Source organism: Somniosus microcephalus, chromosome 34 (assembly GCF_052327205.1).
Source record: "Somniosus microcephalus isolate GS21.2 chromosome 34, FLI_Smic_1.0, whole genome shotgun sequence".
NCBI classification, from domain to species: domain Eukaryota; kingdom Metazoa; phylum Chordata; class Chondrichthyes; order Squaliformes; family Somniosidae; genus Somniosus; species Somniosus microcephalus.
Window position 1 is genome coordinate 8306836 of NC_141020.1, and position 22079 is coordinate 8328914.

The following is a 22079-nucleotide window of genomic DNA, read 5'->3' on the forward strand; positions in this document are numbered from 1 at the left end:
TGATCCTGCTCCTGTTTCGTGTGTCTAATTCTGTTAGATTCAGGAGATAGTCCTGTCATAGTGGATTGGCGGTTAGGATCAGATCAGCCATGATCTTATTGAATGGCGGAGCAGGCTCGAGGGGCCGATTGGCCTACTCCTGCTCCTATTTCTTATGTTCTTATGGTCTTATGTTCAAATACAGCAGCCATTTTTTTGTCAGCAGTGCCCTACAAACAGCAAAGAGATAAATAACCAGTTAATTAAATTTTTTAATTTTTTTTATTTAAGGTGATGTTGGTTGAGGGAGGAATGTTGGCCAGGACACTGGGGGAGCTCCATGCTTACCGCCCAAACAGATCTAGGGATGATGCCATCACCACTGTACTGCACACTGCCTTATCACACCTGGATAAGAGGAACACCTATGTGAGAATGTTGTTCATTGATTATAGTTCAGCATTCAATACCATTATCCCCTCCAAGCTTGTCAACAAGCTCCCTATGCAACTGGATCCTGGACTTCCTGACGGGCAGACCCCAGGTGGTGAAAATAGGCAGTAACACCTCCTCAACACTGATCCTGAACAAGGGAGCTCCCCAGGGTTGTGTGCTCAGCCCCCTTCTGTACTCCCTGTTTACTCACGATTGCGTGGCCACGCACAACTCCAACTCCATCATCAAGTTTGCTGATGACATTACCGTTGTAGGCCTGATCACAGATGGCGACGAGACAGGCTACAGGGAGGAGGTAAGAGCTCTAGCAGAATGGTGCAAGTACAACAACCTCTCCCTCAACATCAGCAAAACAAAGGAGATGATCGTGGACTACAGGAAGCGGCAGGGGGAGGGACACACCCCAATCTACATCGAAGCGGCTGAGGTGGAGAGGGTCAGCAGCTTCAAATTCCTGGGTGTATTCATTACGGAGGACTTAACGTGGTCACATCACATCGACGTCGTAACGAAGAAGGCATGCCAACGCCTGTTCTTCCTCAGGAGACTGAAGAAATTTGGAATGGCCCCCCAGATTCTCACCAACTTCTACCGGTGCACCATCGAGAGTATCCTGTCCGGCTGCATCACTACCTGGTATGGCAACTGCACCGCCACAGACCGCAAGGCTCTACAGATGGTGGTGAAAGCTGCACAACGTACTACAGGAATTAAACTACCTGCTGTCCAGGATATCTACCCCGAGGTGTGCCGGGGAAAGGCCCTGAGAATCATTAAAGACGCGAGCCACCCCAGCCACAACCTCTTCGCCCTGCTCCCGTCCGGTAAGAGATACCGAAGCATACGGTCTCGTACCAGCAGGTTTCAAAACAGCTTCTACCCCCAGGCCATAAGACTCATGAACGTATAATTTATTATTATTTATTACTGTTGTTTTATTTATTATTACTGTATTTCTATTAGTATTTTATCATTGTTATGCCATATTTATTCCAATGTTGGGAGGACTCGTAAAAATCAACATTTCATTGTGCAGTACACACGTCTGCTGCATATATGACAAATAAAAAAAAATTGAATTGAATTGAAATGCTCTTTGTCAAATCAGTGCCGCAGGATCTTTAACTTCCACTGAACAGGCAGTTGGACCTTGGCTTAATATTTGATCTGAAGGACAGGGGCCCCAACAACGCAGCACCCCTTCACTGTTGCCATGTGCATCAGCTTAGATCAGGGGTGTTAAATATGTTTTATATGGAGAGGCCTGATCCAACCACCTGCCACTAGGTTATCTGGACATACTGGGGTAGGAATTGGCATGCGTTTAGTCTGTTCTTTTGGGTGCAAAAACATGTGCGGTGTATACCAATTTCTGGGCACGAGGCCTTACACCTAATCTGCACTGGCGGCATGGCCGCCGCCAAATTGGTCATCGCTGTTTTTAGACGTTCCCGGTGGCCGCATTAAATCAGCGGCGGATCAATTTAAGTACGCGAAAAAGGGACCACTGGAGGCTGCTGAAGAAACACTTCAGGAAAGAGCGCCTCTCCTGGCTCCACATCACTACTGCAATCGGTCCTCCTGCATTTTCCCCCGCCCTACCTCCCAGGGCCTAGCGGAGATGCGCTCCTCCAATTCTGGCCTCTTGCGCATCCCCTATTTTAATCGCCGTGCCTTCAGCTGCCTCGGACCAAACTCTGGAATTCCCTCCCTAAACCTCTCCGCCCGTCTATCACAGTATGATCACTGCTCCCTAGAGGCTCCTTTACTACAGGGTTATTAATTAACCCTGTCTCATTGGACAGTACTAGATCTAAAATAGCCAATTCCCTCGCAGGTTCCTTAACATACTGATCTAGAAAATTATCTTGAATGCATTCCATGAACTCTTCCTCTGCACTATTTATGCAAATTTGGTTTGCCCAGTCTGATATAAACTCAACATAAAGTTCTGAGAGTGGTTTAGTCAAGTCAAAAACTAGGGTCCTAAACCTGAACAAAGCAAACTACGTAGGTATGAGGGGCGAGTTGGCTAAGGTAGGTTGGGAAACTAGATTAAGAGATATGACAGTAGAAAAGCAATGGCAAACAGTTAAAGAAATAATTCATAATTCGCAATGAATATACATTCCCTTAAGGAATAAAAACACCATGGGATAAATGGTCCAACCGTGACGAACAAGAGAAATTAAAGATAGCATTAGATTAAAGCAAGAGGCTTATAATGTTGCCAAAAAGAGTAGTAAGCCTGAGGATTGGGAGGATTTTAGAATTCAGCAAAGGAGGGCCAAGAAATTGATAAAAGGGAAAATAGAATGGGAGTAAACTAGCGAGACATGAAAACAGACTGTAAAAGTTTCTATAGGTATGTAAAAAGGAAAAGATTACCGAAGTAAACGTGGGTCCCTTACAGGCCGAGACAGGAAAACTTATAATGGAGAATAAGGAAATGGCAGAGAAATTAAACAAATACTTGGGCCGCGAATTTAATGGAGGCGGCGGGATGGGGGCGGGACAGCTGGTTCCCGGTCCTGCTCCCAGCTGCATCCGCTCTGCAGATGAGATTTTCCCTTGATTAGCCCCGTTAAGCCAGCCCTACCGGCCAATTAACAGGAAGCTGGTCTGATGACATCATTCGATGACGCGTCATCAGCTGGTTTCCTTAAAGGGACCACGTCCACATGGAGTTTGACAATTGTTTTTTTTTTTTTTTTAATTCATTCATGGGATCTGGGCGTCGCTGGCAAGGCCAGCATTTATTGCCCATCCTTAATCGCCCTCGAGAAGGTGGTGGTGAGCCGCCTTCTTGAACCGCTGCAGTCCGTGTGGTGAAGGTGCTCCCACAGCGCTGTTAGGGAGGGAGTTCCAGGATTTTGACCCAGCGACGATGAAGGATCGGCCGATACATTTCCAAGTCAGGATGGTGTGTGACTTGGAGGGGAACTTGGAGGTGGTGGTGTTCCCATGCGCCTGCTGCCCTTGTCCTTCTAGGTGGAAGAGGTCACGGGTTTGGGAGGTGCTGCTGAAGAAGCCTTGGCGAGTTGCTGCAGTGCATCTTGTAGATGGTACACACTGCAGCCACGGTGCGCCGGTGGTGGAGGGAGTGAATGTTTAAGGTGGTGGATGGGATGCCAATCGAGCGGGCTGTTTTGTCCTGGACGGTGTCAGTGTTTGACAGCATTGAGGTGCTGCAAACACTGACAATCACTGCACAAAGGTGAATGTTTGCACCCAGGCTCTCCCAATGAGGTGGCACTGTACATACAGTTGGATCTAAAAACTTATAAGCTAAAGAAATCTCTATATGTATTAAAAATGCAGTAACCAACATTTTCTGTGCTCTGAAACTTACCATCTGCAACATGGCATCCTTGACACCACTTCTGCAGCGGTCAGCTTTTCACAAACATCAGAGCAGACTCAAATCACGCCAGGTTGAGCTGGCGTGTTCCCCGAACAGCGGGTAATAGGATTGGGCAGAGTCAACACGGATTTCTGAAAGGGAAATCATGTTTCGCGAATCGGTTGGAGTTTTTGAGGTTGTAACTAGCAGAATAGATAAGGGGGAACCAGTAGATGTGGTGTATTTGGAGTTTCAGAAGGCATTCGATAAGGTGCCACACAAAAGGTTATTGAACAAAATTAGGGTTCATTGGATTGGGGGTAATATACCAGCATGGATTGAGGACTGGTTAACGGATAGAAAACAGAGAGTAGGAATAAACGGGTCATTTTTGGGTTGGCAGGCTGTAACTTGTGGGATACCACAAGGATCAATGCTTGGGCCTCAGCTATTCACAATCTATATCAATGATTTGGATGAGGGGACCAAATGTAATATATCCAAGTTTGCTGACGATACAAAGCTGGGTGGGAATGTAAGTTGTGAGGAGGATACAAGGAGGCTTCAAGGGGATATAGACAGGCTAAGTGAGTGGGCAAGAACATGGCAAATGGAATATAATGTGGAGAAATGTGAAGTTATCCACTTTGGTAGGAAAAATAGAAAAGCAGAGTATTTTTTAAATGGTGAGAGATTGGGAAATGTTGGTGTTCAGAGGGACCTGGGTGTCCTTGTACACGAATCACTGAACGTTAACATGCAGGTTCAGCAAGCAATTAGGAAAGCAAATGGTATGTTGGGCTTTATTACAAGAGCATTTGAGTATAAGAGTAAAGACGTCTTACTGTAATTATATAGGGCCCTGGTGAGACCACACCTGGAGTATTGTGTACAGTTTTGGTCTCCTTACCTAAGGAAGGATATACTTGCCATAGAGGGAGTGCAACGAAGGTTCACCAGACTGGTTCCTGGGATGGGGGGATTGTCCTATGAGGAGAGATTGAGTAGACTAGGCCTATATTCTCTAGAGTTTAGAAGAATGAGAGGTGATCTCATTGAAACATACAAAATTCTTACAGGGCTTGACAGGGTAGATGCAGGGAGGATGTTTCCCCTGGCTGGGGAGTCTAGAACCAGGGGTCACAGTCTCAGACTAAGGGGTCGGCCATTTAGGACTGAGAGGAGGAGAAATTTCTTCACTCAGAGGGTGGTGAATCTTTGGAATTCTCTACCCCAGGGGGCTGTGGAGGCTCAGTCGTTGAGTATATTCAAGGCTGAGATCGATAGATTTTTGAATATTAAGGGAATCAAGGGATATGGGCATAGGGCAGGAAAGTGGAGTTGAGGTAGAAGATCAGCCATGATCGTATTGACTGGCGGAGCAGGTTCGAGGGGCCAAATGGCCGACTCCTGCTCCTATCTCTTATGTTCTTATGTCTACCTCACTCGTCTCCTTAAAACCTACCTCTTTGACCAAGCTTTTGATCACCTGTTCTAATTTCTCCTTACAGAGCTCGGTGTCAAATTTTGTTGGATGACGCTCCTGTGAAGCGCCATGGGACTACGTTAAAAGCGCTGTATAAATGCAAGTTGCTACTCCCTGACGTCAGGCGAGCTGGCTCTGGATTTGTGACAGCTGCCGGCAGCTCACCTCGATTATTAAATAGAGGCCCGTGGCCCGGTTTCGGATGAGCTTCTAGCACGCGCTTGAATTTCCACCCCACTATCTCTGCAGGTTTCAGCGTGCACTTCTTCAAAAACTCGCCCTCAGAAAATGGTTTCGACGACACAGCCATTTCGCGGGCAATCACGCAGCGCGTCTGAACAGCGGCATGGCTTGCATGGCGAGGAATTGGCAAGCGGTGATTGCTGCTTTTTAAACGATGGCGCCGGTTCAGGAAATGTACCTCGATGGAACTTCCCCGCGCACTTAGCGTATTTCTCACCACGGTGCGTATTCGAACGCTGTATTGTCTCACCAAAGCTACCTGTCGCTTACAAATCAAGCCGGTTGGGCTTTCCATTCATGTCCACAAAGAAATACAAAATTCATTTCATAATTCATGTGAATCCTGTAATTTATGCAATTGTGTTCTGTGCTACAACCTGCACAGTTTAAGAGGGCGGGGGGGGTGGTGGAGTACAAACATTGCAGTAAAGGTGAAAAAAAAGCTAGAATCTCTTTTGTAACAGAGGCACTGAAGCCGGTAGCAAGTGTTTTTCTTGAATCAATCGGTAGCATGGGTTCAGCGGAGGCAAAATAACTATTTTAAAATTAAATCGTTGAATTGTTAGATTTATCATTAGTAAATGGTGGGAATACAAGCATCTCAATGGATTTCAGCACAGACATCTGCCTCGCCAAGATTTATATCATTAAAATGCCAGCCACCAGGGCAGTCTCCCTCCTCCAACCCCCGTCTTCCAGGTGATTCTTCTTTATCAGACCCTACACCAATATCATGAAGTCATAATGATGGTGCAGCCTACATGACAACAAGTGACTACACTTCAAAAGTTCTCTTCTTCAGCAGTCCCACGGAACCGAGGATGACTTGCTTCCATATTAAGAATGAGTTCTCAGGTGACTGATGAGTCCAATGCGGGACCTACAGTCTCTGTCACAGGTGGGGCGGACGGTGGTTGAAGGGGGCGGGTGGGTGGGGTGCTTGGGTTGACGTGCGCTCCTTGCGCTTGGCTTCTGCTTGCTCCCGGCGAAGAGACTCGAGGTGTCCGGCGCCTTCTCCTCCACTTTGTGCGGTCTTGGGCCAGGGATTCCCAGGTGTCGGTGGGGATGTTGCACTTTTCCAAGGAGGCTTTAAGGGTGTCCTTGAAGCGTTTCCTCTGCCCACCTGGGGCTCTCTTGCCGTGCCGGAGCTCCGAGTAGAGCGCTTGTTTTGGGAGTCTCGTATCGGGCATGCGGACAATGTGACCCGTCCATCGGAGCTGATCGAGCGTGGTCAAAAGTACTCTCTCTCGAGGAACGGCACCTCATCTTTCGATTCGCCACTTTACAGCCTTGCAGACTCAACATAGAGTTCAGCAATTTCAGACCATAACCTCTGCCCCCATTTTCTCAGACTGCAGCTGTTGATGATTCTGCCATTCCCATTTACACCTCCCCTAGACCCATCTTTTTCATTTCTTTACCGTGTCCCATTACCATCTCCTTTCGCCTCGCACCATCATCCCTTTCGTCTTGTAATCTGTCCTGCCTTCCACCCGATCACAGACCTTCCCTTCTGTTCTCTCCTCCCTTCCCCTACAAATCGCTTAAAACCTGTTCCATCGCTAACTTTTTCCAGTTCTGACCAAAGATCCTCGACCTGAAACATTGACTCTGTTTCTCTCTCCACAGACGCTGCCTGACCGGCTGAGCATTTCCACCATTTTCTGTCTCTATTTCAAAAGTACTTCATTGGCTGTAAAGCGCTTTGGGATGTCCGAAGGTGCTGTAGAAATGCAAATAGTTTCCTTCGTAACAAAAATCACTGAAACAGCATTTGTCTTCAAACTACGGCGTGCAACTGCAGCATTCTGAATGTTAATCATCAATCGGTGTCTCTGCTTCCATCTCGCCCTCTCTCTGGACTGCGTTTCAGTGATTGGACTTCTTGGGCTACGAGGCCCAGTTATTTCAGCTCAGCCTGTTCTGGATGGCCTTATTCTACAAACGTACGCTTTCCTTACTCCTCCAAATCAGAAAAAGAGGCAAGGTTCACAAGGACCGAATTGTAAATGGTCCAAAAAATAATTTATTCCTTCTAGCATAGAAACACAGAAGATAGGAGCAGGAGTAGGCCATTCGGCCCCTCGAGCCTGCTCCGCCATTCAATGAGATCATGGCTGATCATCCAAATTCAGTACCCTGTCCCTGCTTTCTCCCCATACCCCTTGATCCCTTTAGCCTTAAGAAATATATCTAACTCCTTCTTGAATATATTTAATGAATTGGCCTCAACTGCCCTGTGTGGTAGAGAATTCCACAGGTTCACCACTCTCTGGGTGAAGAAATTCCTCCTCATCTCTGTCCTAAATGGCTTACCCCTTATCCTTAGACTGTGACCCCTGGTTCTGGACTCCCCGGCCATCGGGAACATCCTTCCTGCATCTAGTCTGTCTAGTCCTGTTAGAATTTTATAAGTTTCAATGAGATCCCCTCTCATTCTTCCAAACTCCAGCGAGTACAAGCCCAATCGACCCAATCTCTCCTCATACGTCATTCCTGCCATCCCAGGTATCAGTCTGGTGAATCTTCACTGCACTCCCTCCATGGCAAGAACATCCTTCCTCAGATAAGGCGACCAAAACTGCACACAATACTCAAGGTGTGGTCTCACCAAGGCCCTGTACAACTGCAGCAAGACATCCTTGTTCTTGTACTCGAACCCTCTTGCTACGAAGGCCAACATACCATTTGCCTTCTTAACCGCCTGCTGCACCTGCATGCTTACCTTCAGCGACTGGTGCAATGGACGCCCAGGTCTCGTTGCACTTCCCCTTCTCCCAATCTATTGCCGTTCAATAATAATCTGCCTTCCTGATTTTGCCACTAAAATGGATAACCTAGCAAGCTATTCTTTAATATTTGAATATTGTAGTGTACATGCTCTGACCTACTGTACAATACCTTTGTTACTTTATTGCATTGTGGGATTCAGATTATCACCTATTCCAAAAATAATTTTCACCTGGGTCGAACAAGACAACAACCCAGCACACAGGCTAATTTGACTTTGTAAGTGGGCTAAGCAAGGAATGATGCACACGAGAGATAAAACCCAAATCCATTCACCATATTCGATTTTTGAAAAAGATTCAATGAATCTCGCTACCATTCCAAACATTTAAAAAATGATTTTTGTTTTATTCGTTCATGGGATGTGGGCGTCGCTGGCAAGGCCGGCATTTATTGCCCTTGAGTAGGTGGTGGTGAGCCACCTTCTTGAACTGCAGAGGGCAGTTAAGAGTCAACCACATTGCTGTGGGTCTGTAGTCACGTATCGGCCAGACCGGGTAAGGACAGCAGATTTCCGTCCCTAAAGGACATTAGTGAACCAGATGGGTTTTTACCACAATCCGGTAGTTTCATGGTCACCATTACTGATACTAGCTTTTTTTTTAAATTCCAGATTTATTTAATTGAATTAAAATTCCCCAGCTGCCTGCGGTGGGATTTGAACTCGCGTTTCCGGATCATTAATCCAGGCCTCTGGATTAATAGTGCAGTAACATAACCACTATGCTACCGTACCCATGCATGGAGGAATGGTTAAAATAATGACTACAAATGTGTTAATTGCCAAGCCGTGGCTCAGTGGGTAGCACCGACGCCCGAGTCAGAAGGTTGTGGGTTCAAGTCCCACTCCAGAGACTCGAGCACAAAATCTAGCCCGACACTCCAGTACAACACTGTCGGAGGCGCCGTCTTTCGGAGGAGACGTTAAACTAAGGCCCCGTGCCCGCCCTCTCAGGTGGACGTAACGTCTCCCATGGCTCTATTCGAAGGGCAGCTGGGGAGTTCTCCCCGGTGTCCTGGGCCAAAATTTTACCCTTCAACCAACATCACTGAAACAGATTATCTGGTCACTGCTGTTTATGGGATCTTGCTGTGTGCCAATTGGCTGCCACCTTTCCTACATTACAGCAGTGACTACACTTAAAAAAAAGTGTTTCATTGGCTGTAAAACGCTTTGGGACGTCCTGAGGTGGTGAAGCCCGCTGCAGAAATGCAAGTCTTTCTTTATGACCTCTGCCCCTCTTTCCCTTGGTGAACATGTCACAAGTTCTGCATGACATCAAAGCTCCCAGCAGTACATTCAACTGACTATTTTTATGCCATTAACTCCATGAACATCTGCAACACACCATGAAAGGACGAGTGGAAAAAAATCAATGGGAATCTCATTATTAATAGATTAAGAGGCCACACTCCGGATACTTGGCCACCTTTCAACGTTGAATAACTTGTTTTCGACTCCCGGTTCTCGGGTTTCTGCTGAGGCGGCAGAAGTTGCTACAATGCACGCCGTGGGCCTGCATGCTACAGAAACTTTTATTACCAGGAGTCTCCGCAAGAACAGACACGCCACACATATTTAATACTCATTGTAAGCAGACTGACGCTTACTCTAGCCTGCCGTGTTCTCCCCCTCCCCGCTGCGGACTCTTGCTGGGGTACAGTCCCGTGAGTGCTGGAGGCCCTCTTGTACTTCAAGCGTGTGAATCACACAGAATCACAGAAACCCCACAGTGCAGATAGAGGCCATTTCAGCCCATCGAGCCTGCACCGACACATATCCCACCCGATCCCCGTAACCCCTACACCAACACATATCCCACCCTATCCCCACATATTTAATCCCCCTAACACTAAGGGTCAATTTATCATAGCCAATCATCCTAACCCACACATCTTTGGACTGTGGGAGGAAACCGGAGCACCCGGAGGAAACCCACGCAAACACGGGGAGAATGTGCAAACTCCACACAGACAGTCACCCGAGGTCAGATTCGAACCCGTGTCCCTGGCGCTGTGAGGCAACAGTGCTAACCACTATGCCACGATGTAGTGAATATACCGGTGGGAGTATTTGACAGGACTAGGCGTCACAGCCATAACACAATTCTGTCCCCCCCCCTCCCCACAAAGCTAGCAAAGAAGAACTGGCTGACTGTTTTCCCTTAAAGGGGCCACGCACCCAAAAATAAAATTAAAGGGAACAGTGATTGATTTCAGCTGGGATGACAGCTAATTCAGCAGAGACCAGGGAGCCATCGACCAGATCACACCCCACCGCTGTCAACTGAACTTGAACTGGAGAAACATAGAAACATAGAAGCAGGAGTAGGCCATTCGGCCCCTCGAGCCTGCTCCGCCATTTAATGAGATTATGGCTGATCATCCAAATTCAGTACCCTGTCCCTGCTTTCTCCCCATATCCCCTTGATCCCTTTAGCCTTAAGAAATATATCTAACTCCTTCTTGAATATATTTAATGAATTGGCCTCAACTGTCTTCTGTGGTAGAGAATTCCACAGGTTCACCACTCTCTGGGTGAAGAAATTCCTCATCTCAGTCCTAAATGGCTTACCCCTTATCCTTAGCCTGTGACCCCTGGTTCTGGACTCCCCCACCATCGGGAACATCCTTCCTGCATCAAGTCTGTCTAGTCCTGTCAGAATTTTATAAGTTTCAATGAGATCCCCTCTCATTCTTCTAAACTCCAGCGAATATAAGCCTAATCGACCCAATCTCTCTTTATACATCATTCCTGCCATCTCAGGTATCAGTCTGGTGAATCTTCGCTGCACTCCCTCCATGGCAAGAACATCCTTCCTCAGATAAGGTGACCAAAACTGCACACAATACTCAAGGTGTGGTCTCACCAAGGCCCTGTACAACTGCAGCAAGACATCCTTGCTCCTGTACTCGAATCCTCTCGCTATGAAGGCCAACATACCATTTGCCTTCTTAACCGCCTGCTGCACCTGCATGCTTACCTTCAGCGACCGGTGCACAAGGACACCCAGGTCTCGTTGCACTTCCCCTTTTCCCAATCTATTGCCATTCAGATAATAACCTGTCTTCCTGTTTTTGCCACCAAAGTGGATAACCTCGCATTTGTCCACATTATACTGCATCTGCCATGCATCTACCCAATCACCCAACCTGTCCAAATTGTACTGGAGTTTCTCTGCATCCTCCTCACAGCATACACGCCCACCCAGCTTTGTGTCGTCTGCAAACATCTAGTTCCCTCGTCTAGATCATTAATATATATTGTGAATAGAGAGGAACACGAACCCAAAAGTACAAGTAAAATGCCACAGATAGAAGGAAGGCAGAGAGAGACACCACGGCAGGTTACAGATGAAGGAATAAATGCGCTAACGTTACTCACAGTTGCTTTGTTTTTCAGTCTTCAGTGAAGCCAGAAAATAGCTTGCCTAAACTGGAGGATGAGCAGAACTTCTCAGCCCCAAGAGAAGTGCTGACACTGAATGTATAATTATTATTTTTATTTAGTACAGGTATATATATATAATTATTATATGCTCTCACCAGCTTCGTCGCAATGACTTGATTAAATGGTGAGCAAGTTAGCACAACCTTGCAGATAACTACTAGTAAAATACAGTCAAATGAAGGCATGTAAATTGGATGTAAAAAAAAAGCTGGTACTGAAAGCAGAATTTTACCCCGTGCTTCTCAACAATGTCACTTCCTCCTTGTATACAGGGCTGCTTTTAGAGAAAGGGCTTTTTTAAATATTGCCCTTCCCGAGCTACATGCATTAAAGCAGCGGTCCCCAGAATAAGGGCTTTGCAGAGGCAGTGAGAACGGATGATTTGCGGTGTGAAGATCTACACCGTGTGCCTGCCCCACCTTGGGCCAACACTCTCGGTCACAGCCATTCCCTTGATTGGACGGTTACAAAGGGGAAGGGGGAAATGGGTGAGGCACTAGAAGCAGCGCACATCCCAATGGGTGGCTCAGTAATAGGTGCCTGCTTTTACCCTGCTGAATCTTCCCCTTTTATACTGTACAGTGCTTTCATCAACAATGTGATACTGTGCGTGTACAAGCTCTGCACAGTTCCTCCAGTCATGAAAGGAACTTTAATGCTAGCATGCATACACAAATTTGACCAAAACCTGTATCTCACTTAACAATTTGCATTTATACAGCGCCTTTAGGGGGAAAAGTTCAGTTGTTTGCGCCTCCCGTTAGCGTCTTAAGAGGGCGCTAATGGGGCGCAAAGCAACTAGCGCCCGGGCGCGGCGATGTTTGCGCCGCTCGTAAAATTAACTAGATAGTTTGCGGCGGTGCTATGCACTACCGCCACAATCTCCTGCGCCAGCAGATCGTGACGTCAGTCGAGTGCGCAACGCCCCGGTAGCGCCCCGGACCGGATATTGAGTGGCGCCCCCTGCCTTACCGCCTGCCGCTAGCAACGACAGGTTGAGGGGAGCGTTATGCTGTCAGAAAGGGACTAGGGGAGCGCTATTTAAAGGCGACCGCTTCCTGCCTTTTTTTGTCGGTGACATTCTGAGAGAGAGGGAGACAGACACTTCTGGAGAGATTCAACGTTGTGTGAAGGGGTTTTGAGTACTGAGCAGCACTTTGCAGGTTCATTTTGATTTGCCCTTCCTTGCTTCGCCAGCGCTGAGGTAGCGCCTCGCTCCTCGGACTTTGCGCCTTAAGACAGGTGTGAAGCGCCTGATTTAGCGCTCCAATCACCTCCAGGGACGATAAAAGCCAAGTTTGCTGTCGGAGGCGATAATTAGCGCCAGGCGCTAAACTTTGCGCACAGCCGATAATGGCGCGATACTGAATTTTCCCCCCTTAATGTAGTAAAACGTCCCAAGGAGAGTTATCAGACAAAATTTGACACCGAGCCACATAAAGAGATATGAGGACAGGTGACCAACATCCGTGCCTTAAAAAGGAGGGGGAGGTGGCGAGATTTAGGGAGGGAATTCCAGAGCTTAGGGCCCAGGCAGCTGAAGGCACAGCCGCCGATGGTGGGGGAGCGAAGGGAATCGGAGATGCGCAAGAGTCCAGAATTGGAGGAGCGCAGAGATCTCCGAAGGATGTAGGGCTGGAGGAGGTTACAGAGATAGGGAGGTGGCGAGGGCCGCTGAGGGATTTGAACACAAAAGGATGAGAATTTTAAATTTGAGACTGGGAGGCAATGTAGGTCAGCGAGCACAGAGGGCGATGGGTGAACGGGACTTGGCACGAGTTAGAATATGGGCAGCAGAGGCTCGAGGAGGTTACAGAGATAGGGAGGGGCATGACCATGGAGGGATTTGAACACTAGGATGAGAATTTTAAATTTGAGCCCGCATGTGGGGAGCCAGTGTAGGTCAACGAGCACAGAGGGCGATGGGTGAACGGAACTTGGCGCGAGTTAGAATACGGGAGGCAGAGTTATGGACGAGCTCAAGTTTACGGAGGGGGGTCGGGGGGGGGGGGGGGGGGTGGGAAAGAGAAGATGGGAGACTAGCCAGGAGAACATATACAATAAGTACAAAGATGCGTACGGACACCATCTCTGACAGCAGATGTCTAATGATGTTTGGGGTGAGGGGGCGCAGGGGTAGAAGGTTCTGCTCCATGGTACCAGCAAAGACAAATGCACAGCACCTATCTCAGCCCCGAAATAATAACCCGATGCCAAATGCCATCGACACAAACTGTTCACGTTTGCTGCCACTTGCATTTTCATTTGGAGGCAGGAGACCAGTAACCCACTCTTGAAGGGTTTTGTTCCATTGACGAGAGGTACTTTATCATCTTCTTCTTAGGCCGTCCCTCGGAACCGAGGATGACTTGCTTCCACATTAAAAATTAGTTCGCAGGTGACTGATGAGTCCAATGCGGGACCTACAGTCTCTGTCACAGGCGGGGCAGACGGTGGTTGAAGGGGCGGGTGGGTGGGGTGCTTGGGTTGACGTGCGCTCCTTGCGCTGCCTGCGCTTAGCTTCCACTTGCTCCCGGCGAAGAGACTCGAGGTGTTCGCCGCCTTCCCGGATGCTTCTCCTCCACTTTGTGCGGTCTTGGGCCAGGGATTCCCAGGTGTCGGTGGGGATGTTGCACTTTTTCCAAGGAGGCTTTGAGGTACTTTATACTACAGGAATGTCTCTAGAGAACCTCTTCACATTCAAAGAAATCCTGCATTAAGGAGACACAAGCTGATCTTGGCCAGCCTTCCACCCTCTAAATGTCAGCTGCCCGTGTCCTAACTCACATTAAGTCCTGTTTACCCATCACCCGTGCTCGCTGACCTACACTGGCTCCCCGCATGCGGGCTCAAATTTAAAAATTCTCATCCTAGTGTTCAAATCCCTCCATGGTCATGCCCCTCCTTATCTCTAACACCTCCTCGAGCCCCACAACCCTCCGAGATCACTGCGTTCCCTCAATTCTGGCCTCTTGGGCATCCCTGATTTTCATCGCCCCACCGTTGGCAGCTGTGACTTCAGGCGTCCAAGCCCCAAGCTCTGAAATTCTTTCCCTAAACCTCTCTGCCTCTCTCTCCTTCCTCTAAGACGCTCCTTAAAGCCTACCTCTTTGACCTGTCCCAATAGCTCCTCGCGGCTCGGTGTCAAATGTTGTCCTGTGAAGCGCTTTGGGGCGTTTTACTCCATTAAAGGCGCTATATAAATGCAAATTGTTGACTTCTACCTGAATTCAGCCGAAACAAAGGGGGGGGGGGGTGGGGGGGTTGAAAGTCTGCTTTTCCTCTTGGCTGCAACATCCATTTCCACAACTCGAAATCGGCAGTGAAACGGAAATGCTGGAAAAACCCAGCAGGTCTGTCACCATCTGGAGAGAGAAACGGCAGCGCGATGCTTCAGTTCTGACAGAGGGTCAGATGGAGCTGCTGTGTATCGCCAGCATTGTCTGGTTTGATTTTGGATTGCCAGCATTTGCAGATGTTACACGTCAATCTCCCGTGACATTGTATAGAGCGGAGGCGAGAGGGATAATTAGACCAGGACAAGCAGATGGAATTCAGTCCCCATTCTAAAGTCATACATTCGGTCTTCATATTTATATTTTTGGGGGGGGGTTGGGGGGGAGAGAGAGAGAGACAGAGGGGAGGGGAGGGGAGAGAGACAGAGGGGAGGGAGAGAGAGACAGGGGGGAGGGAGAGAGAGAGAGAGAGAGAGGGGAGGGAGAGAGAGACAGGGGGGAGGAGAGAGAGAGAGACAGGGGGGAGGGAGAGAGAGAGAGAGAGAGAGAGGGGAGGGAGAGAGAGACAGGGGGGAGGGAGAGAGAGAGAGAGAGAGGGAGGGAGAGGAGAGAGACAGAGGGGAGGGAGAGAGAGACAGGGGGGAGGGAGAGAGAGAGAGAGAGAGAGGGGAGGGAGAGAGAGACGGGGGAGGAGAGAGAGAGAGACAGGGGGGAGGGAGAGACAGGGGGAGGAGAGAGAGAGAGACGGGGGGAGGGAGAGAGAGAGAGAGAGAGAGAGAGAGAGAGAGAGAGAGAGAGAGAGGGGAGGGAGAGAGAGACAGGGGGGAGGAGAGAGAGAGAGACAGAGGGGAGGGAGAGAGAGAGACAGGGGGGAGGAGAGAGACAGGGGGGAGGAGAGAGACAGGGGGGAGGAGAGAGACAGGGGGGAGGGAGAGAGAGAGAGAGAGAGAGAGGGGAGGGAGAGAGAGACAGGGGGGGAGGAGAGAGAGAGAGACAGAGGGGAGGGAGAGAGAGACAGGGGGGAGGAGAGAGAGAGAGACAGAGGGGAGGGAGAGAGAGACAGGGGGGAGGGAGAGAGAGAGACAGAGGGGAGGGAGAGAGAGACAGGGGGGAGGAGAGAGAGATCTCATTTTTTTCTTCCTGTGTGGTAGCACTCACTTGTTACCTACATAGAAACATAGAAGATAGGAGCAGGAGTAGGCCATTCGGCCCTTCGAGCCTGTTCCGCCATTCAACGAGATCATGGCTGATCATCCAAACCCTAGCACCCGGTCCCTACACCGACAGCCATCCCACCCAAGCCCTATCCCCGTAACCCCACGTATTTAATCCCCCCTAACACTAAGGGCCAATTTTTTTTTTTTTATCATGGCCAATCAACCTAACCCGCACATCTTTGGACTGTGGGAGGAAACCGGAGCACCCGGAGGAAACCCACGCAAACACGGCTCTTTCCTGTGGAGGTGTGAGGATTGCCTTTATTTAGCACCTTATCACATCATCCAGACATATATGTGTGTGTGTGTCACAGTGACTTGTTATGTAGGCAAATGTAGGAGCTATTCTGGGCCAGCAATGCCAACAAGTATAATGTGAATGATCTGTTTTTGATGGTGGTGGTTGATGAGAGATCTGGGACTCTGGGAGAACCTCTTTCAAATAGTGATATGAGATCTGCAACAACCATCCGAACAGGCAGAGGGGATCTTGGTGTAACCTCTAATCGGAAGGAAGGCCATAGTCACCAATCAATCCAATCAGGAATTCAGGAGAAACTTCTTTCCCCAGAGAGTGGTGAGAATGTGGAACTCGCTACCACAGGGAGTGGTTGAGGCGAATAGTATGGATGCATTTAAGGGGAGGCTAGGTAAACACGCGAGGGAGCAAGGAATAGGATATGTCAATAGGGTTAGATGAAGAGGGAAGGGAAGGAGGCTCGTGTGGAGCATAAGGAAATCAAGGGAAATGAGGATGGGGTGGGAAAGTGGAGCGGAGGTGCAAGATCAGCCATGATCTTACTGAATGGCGGAGCAGGCTCGAGGGGCCGCATGGCCGACTCCTGCTCCTAGTTATCTGGCACAGAACAGTTGGGCCGAATGGCCTGTTTCTGTGCTGTACATTCTATGTAAGCAAAAAACATTTACCCTACTTGCTTCTGTCGAAACTTGACTATAAGCAGCTGCTGCTAAAACTTGTCATTCACAAGCGCGAAAAGATGTTAGCTCAACATTAACTGGCCTTTCCACACAAGATGTGTCGTCAAGATGAAAACTTGGATTAGACTACAGTCCATTAACCACAGTTTTCCCCGAACGTGCTCCATCCAGAGCATAGTCCAGAATATGTTTAATTTATCGTTTGCACTTTACAAAATTCTAACAGAGATTTGTTTTCCTCTTGCAAAATTTCACCCTCAGTCAATTAGTGATTAATTGGCAAAAATGCGTGCTGGATTACCAGTTGAACTATTACACGCGAAATCATTAAAGTAATATTCATTGAACTGATGAATATGAGCAGAGAACTTGTGTCACAATAGTAAATATATCAGTACAAGGTTAGGGCAATTGGGGAACAACTGTCATGCAAACAGTAAATTAATAATCACAATTCATATTGCTCACCAATGGCTTGATGAGCAGGGCATGTGTTAAGGTAGCAAATAAATAAATAGTTTACAATCAGTAAATTCGTTAAACACTAATCATAATCATAATCATAATCAACTTTTATTGTCATTGTTAGTGCACAAGTGCAGTACAACGAAATGTAGGCTTGCGGCTCCCGAGAGTGTACATTTAGATTAAGACATTTAAACATTCAACATACATTTGGCTTGTAATACATTAACATAAACATAACCATAATAAAGTGCATTGGCAGATGTGCAGGCTTTAGAGTTTATTTGTGGAGTTCAGTAGGATGACAGCCCTGAGAAAGAAGCTGTTCCTAAATCTGGTCATACGGGTGCGAATGCATCTGTAGCGTCTTCCAGATGGCAGGAGGGCGAACAGACTGTGGCTGGGGTGGGTAGGGTCTTTGATGATGGACCGTGACCTCCGTAAACAGCGTTTCTGGTATATGTGCTCTATGGTCGGTAGCCGGTAATGCATTGGGCAGTTTTGACTACCCGCTGCAGGGCTTTCCGGTCATAGTAGCTACAGCTGCCATACCATACTGTGATACAGTTCGTCAGGATGCTCTCTATTGTGCAGCGGTAAAAGTTAGAGGGGATCAGGGGTGACAAGTTACATCCCTTCAGTTGCTAATAATTAGTACAGTAATGTGCAGAATTAAAGTGCTCACCAATTGCCTAAAGAGCAGGGTGTTAAGTTAGTGAAGTAACCTGTTAACTAATTACTAATTCGTAAAAAAATCAGTGCTAAATAAATACATTTGAGATCATTAAAATTAGTAAACACACATCAGTTTTGCATTATAATGAGTTAGGTGGTAGTTAGCAACTGGTTAACAGGTATCATCGCTAGTTAATAGGGATCCGTTTTGCATCATTGAGTTAGGTGGTAGTTAGTAACTGGTTAACAGCAGTTTTTGCATTATAATGAGTTAGGTGTCCTCTTCTGATGGGTACATAAACAAATAGACTAACTAAAATAACTTTAAATACAACTTAACAAATTAAATTAAAATTTCGTTGGCCAGGGTGATGATACACGCTAGTATGAGTTAGGTGTTAGTTAACAACTGGTTAACAGGGATCAGTTTTTTGCATTATAATGAGTTAGGTGTGAGTTAGCAACTGGTTAACAGGCATTATAATGAGTTAGGTTTTAGTTAGCAACTGGTTAACAGGCATTATAATGAGTTAGGTGTGAGTTAGCAACTGATTAACAGGGACGAGTTGTTTGCAGTACACGGAGTTAGGTAGTAGTTAGCAGGGATGGTCCATCACCGGGCCTGGGCCCTGACCACCGCTGACACTCACCGCTCTGCTCTCCGTCAGGTGGCGGGGCCGGGCCGGGCCGCGATGCGGTGGATGAAAGGCCCGCGCGCTCTCTCTCCCTCCTCCTCCAGCCGCCTCTTCAATCTCTGCCTCTTCCCGCAGGAGGCCTCGCTCCGCCTCTCGCCCGTCCGCCGCTCTCCTCCGGTCGCTAGGGCCCCGTTGCTAAGGTGCTGGGTGACCCCGCCCCCTCCCCCAGCCTCAGCGGGGCGGAGACAATGGCCCCGCCCCCTGACGTCACGCGGGGCCGACCAGCGGAAGGCGGGGCCAATATGCCTGCGCGCGCACCTCGCCGGCTTGGATCACGTGTCCTCCCGGGGGGTAGTGATGTCATGGGGAGCAGCGCCTGTCACGTGACTTCGGCAGTGTCGGCTGCAGCAAAGTTTGTCTTGTTTCATTGGCATTATTTTATAACTATTTCTATCCTTTATTTTTTCCAATTTCATTTTTAAAAAGTTATTCATTTTTTTCCTGAATAAAAACATGCATTTATATAGCGCCTTTCACATTCTAAATAAGGATTTGCATTTATATAGCGCCTGTCACAATCTAAATAAAGACTTGCATTTATATAGCGCCTTTCACATTCTAAATAAAGATGCATTTATATAGCGCCTTTCACATTCTAAATAAAGACTCGCATTTATATAGCGCCTTTCACATTCTAAATAAAGACTTGCATTTATATAGCGCCTGTCACATTCTAAATAAAGACTCGCATTTATATAGCGCCTGTCACATTCTAAATAAAGACTTGCATTTATATAGCGCCTGTCACAATCTAAATAAAGACTTGCACTTATATAGCGCCTTTCACATTCTAAATAAAGACTTGCATTTATATAGCGCCTTTCACATTCTAAATAAGGATTTGCATTTATATAGCGCCTGTCACAATCTAATTAAAGACTTGCATTTATATAGCGCCTGTCACATTCTAAATAAGGATTTGCATTTATATAGCACCTGTCACAATCTAAATAAAGACTTGCATTTATATAGCGCCTGTCACAATCTAAATAAAGACTTGCATTTATATAGCGCCTTTCACATTCTAAATAAAGACTTGCATTTATATAGCGCCTTTCACATTCTAAATAAAGACTCGCATTTATATAGCGCCTTTCACATTCTAAAAGACTTGCATTTATATAGCACCTGTCACATTCTAAATAAAGACTCGCATTTATATAGCGCCTGTCACATTCTAAATAAAGACTTGCATTTATATAGCGCCTGTCACATTCTAAATAAAGACTTGCATTTATAGCACCTTTCACAGTCTAAATAAAGACTTGCATTTATATAGCACCTTTCACATTCTAAATAAACACTTGCATTTATATAGCGCCTGTCACAATCTAAATAAAGACTTGCATTTATATAGCGCCTTTCACATTCTAAATAAAGACTTGCATTTATATAGCGCCTGTCACAATCTAAATAAAGGCTTGCATTTATATAGCGCCTTTCACATTCTAAATAAAGACTTGCATTTATATAGCGCCTGTCACATTCTAAATAAAGATTTGCATTTATGTAGCACCTTTCACATTCTAAATAAAGACTTGCATTTATATAGCGCCTTTCACATTCTAAATAAAGACTTGCATTTATATAGCACCTGTCACAAACTAAATAAAGACTTGCATTTATATAGCGCCTGTCACAATCTATATTATGGGGAGATCACTTATCACTTGGAGGGTGCGAGTCTAGGTGGGGTAGAGGAACAAAGGGATCTCGGAGTACAAATACACAAATCACTAAAAGTTGCGACACAGGTTAGCAAGGCCATTAAAAAGCAAACCAAGCACTAGGGTTTATTTCTACAGGAATAGAATTGAAAAGTAGGGAAGTTATGCTAAACCTGTATCGAACCTTGGTTAGACCACACTTGGAGTACTGCGTACAGTTCTGGTCGCCATATTATAAAAAGGATAGAGAGGCACTGGAGAGGGTGCAGAGAAGACTTACAAGGATGATACCAGAAATGCGAGCGTGTACATATCAGGAAAGGATGAACAGGCTGGGTCTCTTTCCTCTTGAAAAAAGAAGGCTGAGGGAGTGACCTAATAGAGGTCTTTAAAATTATGAAAGGTTTTTGATAGAGTGGATACAGAGAGAATGTTTCCACTTGTGGGGAAGAGCATAACTAGAGGCCATCAATATAAGATAGTCACCAAGAAATCCAATAGGGAATTCAGGAGAAACTTCTTTACCCAATGAGTGATGAGAATGTGGAACTCGCTACCACAGGGAGTGGTTGAAGTGAATAGTATCGATGCATTTACATAGAAACATAGAAGATAGAAGCAGGAGTAGGCCGTTCGGCCCCTCGAGCCTGCTCCGCCATTCAATGAGATCATGGCTGATCATCCAAATTCAGTACCCGGTCCCTGCCTTCTCTCCATATCCCTTGATTCCTTTAGCCTTAAGAAATATATCCAATTCCTTCTTGAATATATTTAATGAATTGGCCTCTACTGCCTTCTTTGGTAGAGAATTCCACAGGTTCACCACTCTCTGGGTGAAGAAATTCCTCCTCATCTCTTGATGCGCTATCAATTACTCATAAAAGACTGAGAGTTAAGAGAGTAACTAAAGGCTTTTATTAACAAAAGAATGAAGGTCTGCCTCGAGTGGTCGACCGGTCCAGAATACAAAGGGCTGGGGAGCAGTCACCTTTATACTAGGACTTGTGTGAGGAGTCAGCCGAGGCATGTCCAGGCATGTACACAGTGGAATACAAACAGTGGTTTACCACATTCACCCCTTGTTTAAAGTTGAGTCCGGCGGGGTGAAGTGTATTAAAAGTTAGTGTATTGGAGTCTCTCCGGAGGTCTTGTCTGCCGCTGTGATCGGCGTGGCGACGGCAGGGGTAGTGGAGCTTCCGGCGTCGAGTCCTGCGTAGGCTGTGGCACAGGCGTGTCATCCTCGTAGATGTCGAGCGGGTCGCGGGGCCCAGGCCTGCCGTCTGCTGGGGCTGGATATCGGATCGTGGGGGGGGGGGGTGGTAGTGAGTAGTGGGTTACTGCGGCCCCCGAGGGTGCAAGGTCTCTTATGGAGACTGTGTCCTCCCGCCCGTCCGGGTATGCAATGTAAGCATACTGGGGGTTGGCGTGGAGGAGGTC

The 22079-nt window shown here is 47.2% G+C and overlaps 1 protein-coding gene across 1 annotated transcript in view; it reads right to left on the bottom strand.

Annotated features, from left to right (window-relative positions):
* The window catches only part of LOC147096724 (kinesin light chain 1-like), an 82493-nt gene extending 63323 nt beyond the window's left edge, over positions 1-19170 (bottom strand). Inside the window, 1 exon segment of the mRNA XM_085973328.1 lies at positions 18931-19170. The gene's annotated coding sequence lies outside the window, so the exon portion shown is untranslated.
* Positions 19171-22079: the final 2909 nt, after the last annotated feature.